Below are 6,616 nucleotides of genomic sequence, written 5' to 3' on the forward strand. Positions count from 1 at the left end.
GTACTGGTTGGCCTGTCTCACTAGGGTTCTCCAAATGTGGCTCTTGTGGGTCAGCGTAAGGTCTATGGTTTCCCTTCTGAGTGTTTGTAGGGTCAACGCTGGTGGCTGGCCAGTTTGGTAGTGGCTTTGGCAGGCTCGCTGGTACACATTCATTTTGCCTCTGATTTCTCGGGTCGGCTTATATTGGTGGTAAGTCCTAGTGGTGGATATTTCACAAGTGGCCTCGGTTGCAAGCTGGATCCGGTTGTGGATGGTGTTTACTGCTTGGTCAATTGTTTGGGTTGGGAGGTTGTCGAACTCAAGGATGGGGTCGCCAGCAAGGAAGGTGTCATAGTCACGGGCACGTATGGTTTCCAATCTGGGCCTGGATGGTGCCACATATCTGAAGGGGGTTGCTTGGAGGGATGTGACCACAGGGATGTGATCCGACCCCACGTTCTTGCCTGGGGTTACTCTGCAGTGGAACAGGTCACAATCTCTGTTGGTCAGCACTATGTCAGGGGTGCCCCTATGGTTGCCCGCAAAGAACGTCTTAAAGTGGGGGCCTTGGAAGGAGAGGTCCCGGTTTTGCATTAGATTGAAGAGCTGCCTGCCCTTGAGGTCTGGCCTGTCAGGAGCGTTGAATAAGGCCTGATGGTGGGCATTCAGGTCTCCTGCGATGATAGTGGGGAGGTTCCTGTCGAGCAGCTTGTTCAGAGGGATGGAGGGGAGGTAGGCCAATCTAGGTGGTAGATATGCGGTGCAGACAATGAGGGGGCCGTGTGAAGTGGTGAGTTCTATTGCAAGAAAGTTGTCGTCTTCTATGAGGATGGGGCGGTAGGAGAGCCCTCTTCTTATTAGTATTGCCACCCCACTGTACCTACCCCTGTTGACTTCCCTGGTGGAATAACCCCAGATGGAGATGTGCTGGTCTTGTCTGGCCGCTGTTTCATTGAGTAAGACAACATCTGGGTTAAGTCTGGCTACCTCCAGAGTGAGTAGGTATTTGTTGTTGAAGTAATGTCTGATGTTCACCTGAAGGATTGTGATCCCCATTATTGACTATGGGACGGAAGTGTTTGTTTGGCTGTAGTGCCAATGTTGTTACATTCGGTTTGGTCGCTTCTGTTTGTGGAGGAGGGGGGTAAAGCTGTTGAGCCAGGTATCTTGTTCCTGGTTCCGGTCGGGGATTGGTTGGGGTTGGGGTTTACCATACGTTGCTGTGCCATTGGGGGGTCTTCGGTGTCACTGCTGTTCATGATGTCGACATCCGTGGTGCTAGAGTCGCTCTCTGGTGAAGAGTTGTGGGGGTTGCTTGCCCTTGCTCCGTCCACAGGGGATGGGGTTCGGCTGTAAGTGTTGGTCCTAGGCCTCTTGGTACAGCGTTGTGTGGAATATATTGTTGTGGGGCTGCGGTGTTTGAAGCGAAATTTCCTAGTGCCCCGGATGGGGTTCCGTATGGCAAGGGAGTTTGTGAGAGCTTGGAGGGCGATCTGATGTGGGAGTGTTCCAGGAAGGGTGGACATAGGTGTTTCCCAGAATGTCGGGGTGGAGGGGCCGGGGTTGTTCAGGGAGTTTGGAGTCTCATGGGCGTTGGTAGAGGCCTGGGGGCGAGGAGTACTAGGGTTGGGGTTGTTGGGTTGTGCTTGGGCCTGGCCGGCGGTTGTTGTGATGTTAGGAGTCAAGTAGGCAAGCGAGTCTTCGGACATATGGACAGGGGGTAGGCCATTGTCTTTCCTAAGTGAGTTCCAGAAACCTAGGAGCTTCACTGGGTTGTCTGGAAATTGGATTTGAGCAAATGTTAGGAGTTCGGCCCCTAAGCTGGGCTTGGGATCGGGGTTTGTTGCAAGAGAGTTAGGTGTTGGGGCCTGTTGTGTTTGATTCTGGGTTTGCTCTGGTATAACCGTGGGGTTATGGGGGTGTTGGGTGCTTTGGTGTCCCCCTTGGGCCACCGACTGGGCCTGTTGTTGGTTAGGGATGCCCCAGGCATTTACTGGTGGAGGAGGGGCAGGGATGGTAATAGCTGCCTGTTGGCGGGCTGCTGTCTCCGTTTCATGCAATTGCTTGATTGCCTCTTGCCTGCGAGGACAAAGATGCGAGATTGCAATGTGTGGACCATTGCATAGAGCACATTTGGGTGTAGGGTTTGTGCATTCCCTGTAGCTGTGTTCCCCTGTGCACCTGCTGCACTTGGGGGTTCCATTGTTACATGCATTGGAATAATGGTCATACTGAAAGCATTTGAAGCATTGCTTGAGCTTGTAAAACCTCTGTGGGTTGATTTTGTCAGGTTCAGCCATGATGCCAAATGCAGAAAGGCCTTGTGTGCAGACCTGCATTGCTTGCTCCGGTGAAGCCAGAGTAAGTTTCAGTACTTGGTTGTTGCGTTGGGTTGTGAATCTGTGGGCCTGAAGTATTTTGACATCCCTGTTTTTCCTCTCTATTTCTGCAATTATTTCATCATTTGAGTGATCCATGATGATGTCATGGATCCTATGTACAAAGATGGTGCGTTGGGCTTGGAATTCGGCAGGGGGGTAGACAGTGATATTCTTCTCCCTTAGTTTGTTCATGGTGTCTGACGAAAGGAGGTCTGGGAGGTTTGCATTGGGCACCAACAAGATGGCTCCATTCGTTATTTTGAACACATTTTTGTAGGTAATCTGGGTGACCTCGTAGACCACCTCAAGTAGTTGGGCTGGGGTACGGCCCCGGCCAGATTCGTCTGTGAATCTGACTTTGGTCGCCATAGCTTGGTGGGCCAGGCAGCCTAATCTAATCTATACTATGGTGGGTGCTGTGAAGTGTCCAGGTAGACTAAGTGGATGGTGGGTGTTAGTTAGGCCGAGGCCTCTAACTTCTAGTTGCTAGGCAACTAGAGCTACTAGACAAGGTGGTAATTGAACCTATCGATAGCCTAAGCCTGCTACAAGGCTGTTAGATGCCCGATCAAACCTCCGCAAGAATTTCAAGAACCCGGTTTTGGCTACCGCTCGGGAATGATCGTTTGGAATGGCGAAATACAAGAGGTAGAAACAGTTTAGAAAGACAGCCTTATTCACTCCTTAATTCTATGATTAGTAGTTTATGCATTGTGTATTGTGTGAGTGTGTGTGTGGTGTGTCTTGGTACAGGCAGGGAGAGAATGGGGAGGAGAGGGTGGGGAATGGGGGGGGGGGAGGGGGTGTGGGATGAAGGATGAGGATGGGTAGTTATTTTATTAGGACATCATACTGCTGTAAGCGTCAGTAGAGCTAGGTTGAGACACAGTACAGGTGCCCCGGCGTGTCTTGACGCCGAGAGAGCTTGTAGTCGACTGGCAGTGAGTGTGGCTGGCTGCTACGCGGCCGGCCGGCTGTGATTGGCTCGCTGGCGCACCAATCCTGAGTGAGGTGGGCGGAGCCAACGCTCAGTTTCTCCTGTAGGTGGCGGGAGCTCCTGGGAGCACGTCTGCTCACGGCGGCTGCTGGCTGGCGAGTGCCGGCTTTGCTTTGATGTCCATAGGGAATGGAAAGGATGGGGGAGGTAGAGGGATGGGGAGATGAAATTCAGGAAGAGGATGCGGGTGTAGAGAGAGAGGAGGTTTGAAAGTTCGGTGGCCTGTCCACCATGGGTTGACATTTTTGTATGTGTTGTTTGTTTGCGTGTGTGTTATGTTGGGTTGTCAGTACATTGGCTGGGGGGGCTAGTGTTTGTGACCTTGTTGGTGCCCGCAGATCGAGCTTCGTGTTATATACCCCGCTCAGGATCAAGGGAGTCCGCCACTGACCAATCAGCGCGCTCCGCCACGCGACCCGCTCTGAGCTGAGTCACGAGCGGGATATAAAAGGAAAGCTCGACTCGCGCAAAAGTTCATTATTGTATCGCAACGCCAGCCAGCACGAGCATCATCATGCCACCCAAGGCATCTGGAAAGGCTGCCAAGAAGGCCGGAAAGGCCCAGAAGGCCATTGCCAAGGGCGATAAGAAAAAGAAGCGCAGGAGGAAGGAGAGCTACAGCATCTACATCTACAAAGTGCTGAAGCAGGTCCACCCCGACACTGGTATCTCTTCCAAAGCCATGTCGATCATGAACTCGTTCGTGAACGACATCTTCGAGCGCATCGCCGCCGAGGCTTCTCGCCTGGCCCACTACAACAAGCGTTCCACCATTACCAGTCGGGAGATCCAGACGGCTGTAAGGCTCCTGTTGCCCGGAGAACTGGCCAAGCACGCCGTCTCTGAGGGCACTAAGGCCGTCACCAAGTACACCTCCTCCAAGTAAAGGCTTACTTACTGCCCTGTGGTGGTGGCTTGGCCTCAAACCAACAAACTCGGCTCCATTGGAGCCACACTTTAATTTCTAAAGAGATTGTGAGTGTTAGACACCAATACTATTATAACAAAAACCTCTGTCACTGAAAGCAAATAGCTATAAAATGAGAATATTTATGAAACTGTCTGTGTGTGTTTCTCTCTCTCAGTCTCTGTCTGTCTGTCTCTGTCTCTGTCTCTGTCTCTGTCTCTGCATGTCTCTCTCTCTCTCTCTCTCTCTCTCTCTCTCTCTCTCTCTCTCTCTCTCTCTCTCTCTCTCTCTCTCTCTCTCTCTCTCTCTCTCTCTCAACACACATATAAACACTCGGTATCTTTTTTCTAGAGATTAGAGATTCATTGTTATGTTCCACATTAGGATTACTATGCAGGCCACCCTCTTAAGGTTTGAAAATGTCAAGAAAACGGTTAATTTAAAATGTCATCTCCTAACTTAACAGATTAAGCCAGAGGACCAAAAACAGAATAAAACAGGACAGGACAGTATGTCACTTATACAAGCTGCTTTTATTTCTAGTACAGTATGACAATTTTTTTTTTTTTTTTGGAGGGGGGGGGGGAGGATCCTTGGCAGTGCATAAGAATGAAAAGCGACGGCGTTTTGTTTGTAAGAGGACAGGTTGTACTACAAATGACTTGATTTATTGATATCACGTGTACAGTGTATGTATGACACCTAAATTATTGTATTTATTTATTTATTATATGTATAGATGAAGGTTAATTCATATGACTGATGCTAGGAATGTCTGAAATCTCCTTAGAAGGATATTTTGGCCCTGAGAAGGGCCGAGTTTGGTGTATACTAGGGTGGTCGTTTTAGCTTATGCACGCTCTCCACGGATACGGCGAGCAAGCTGAATGTCCTTTGGCATGATGGTGACACGCTTGGCGTGGATGGCACAGAGGTTAGTGTCCTCGAAGAGACCGACCAGGTAAGCCTCGGATGCCTCCTGTAAAGCCATGACGGCAGACGACTGGAAGCGAAGATCGGTCTTGAAGTCCTGGGCAATCTCGCGCACCAGACGCTGGAAGGGAAGTTTCCTGATGAGCAACTCTGTGCTCTTCTGGTAACGACGGATCTCACGCAGGGCGACCGTTCCGGGCCTGTAACGGTGAGGCTTCTTCACGCCCCCTGTGGCAGGAGCAGACTTGCGTGCTGCCTTGGTGGCCAGCTGCTTACGAGGAGCCTTGCCTCCCGTGGACTTGCGAGCAGTCTGCTTGGTGCGAGCCATGGTGAACAACTGTGGTTTGTGATGGCCGGATTATTAAACGGATTAAAAAGTCCATAGAGCTGGCAAGCAGGGGATGGAAGAACGGGGCGAGGTTGCAGAAATCTTGAGCAAGGATCTGGAGATGAGGTGAAGAGGGGAGATGAAAGATCGGTGGCCCAACCACCGTGGATTTGAGCTTGATCAGATGAAAGTAGAATTGAGTGGGGTGTCATTTGCAATACACACAGAGGCCGGGAACGCAAGCAGCTGGCAGTGGAGGTTTGATGTCAGATGATGTTAAGTCAGTTCGTTAGGAGTCTTCTTTCTTGTTGATTTCACCAAACTTTGATCGTTGTTCTTTTTTTGGGCTTGTCGGTCTTGGTGGTCACGGTTCGTGTTGATGCTTGAAGGTGATCTTTCCTTGGGGGTGATGGTGTACCGACAGATACGTCCTCATCCGATTCATCAGATGAGTGAGGAGCAGGGGTGTTGACACGCTGGGGTAGATTTCTTGAAGGTTGGGTTCTTGAGGGTTGATGTCTTGAAGGTAGAGTTCTCGGAGGGTGTGTAATAGCGGTAGGTACTGCAGCAGAAGGTGCTGCATAGTCGGTACCCTCTATAGGGTCACACCAAGGGTCGATAGCAGCGAAATTCGCCACTGAGACGGGTGAAGGGACAGCAGCAGCTGGAGAAGCGTGTGGAGCGGCCGGCGCCGAAAAATTTTTGCTTATATACGCCGTCTCGAGGCGCTTGCTCGAGCGCCATTGGCTGCTCGACTCGCCTACGTCACCCCGTTGCCCCTCCCCTCCTTCCTCTGGCTGCAGCCAACAGGCAGCTCACCTCAAACACTATTATCGCTGATTTTGCTCTATTTTTTGGATTTGTGCAAAAGTCATTTCACAGAGACGTGAAACAGACGAGTAGGCAACTGCAGTTTTGAAAGCGTTGTGAGAAAGCCGTGTTTCTGCTCGAGTACAAGCATAAAGTAAGGACAGGCAGGAGTTAGGAGTTGCCATGCTACAAGTACGTCCGCTTGACGGGATATAGTCTGGGGAAATCGTGCCGAAATTTTTCAAAAACCAATCAGCATCGTTGCAAGAGTAGCATCGTCT

The sequence above is a fragment of the Procambarus clarkii genome, chromosome 49 (genome assembly GCF_040958095.1).
Source record: "Procambarus clarkii isolate CNS0578487 chromosome 49, FALCON_Pclarkii_2.0, whole genome shotgun sequence".
Taxonomy (NCBI): Eukaryota; Metazoa; Arthropoda; class Malacostraca; order Decapoda; family Cambaridae; genus Procambarus; species Procambarus clarkii.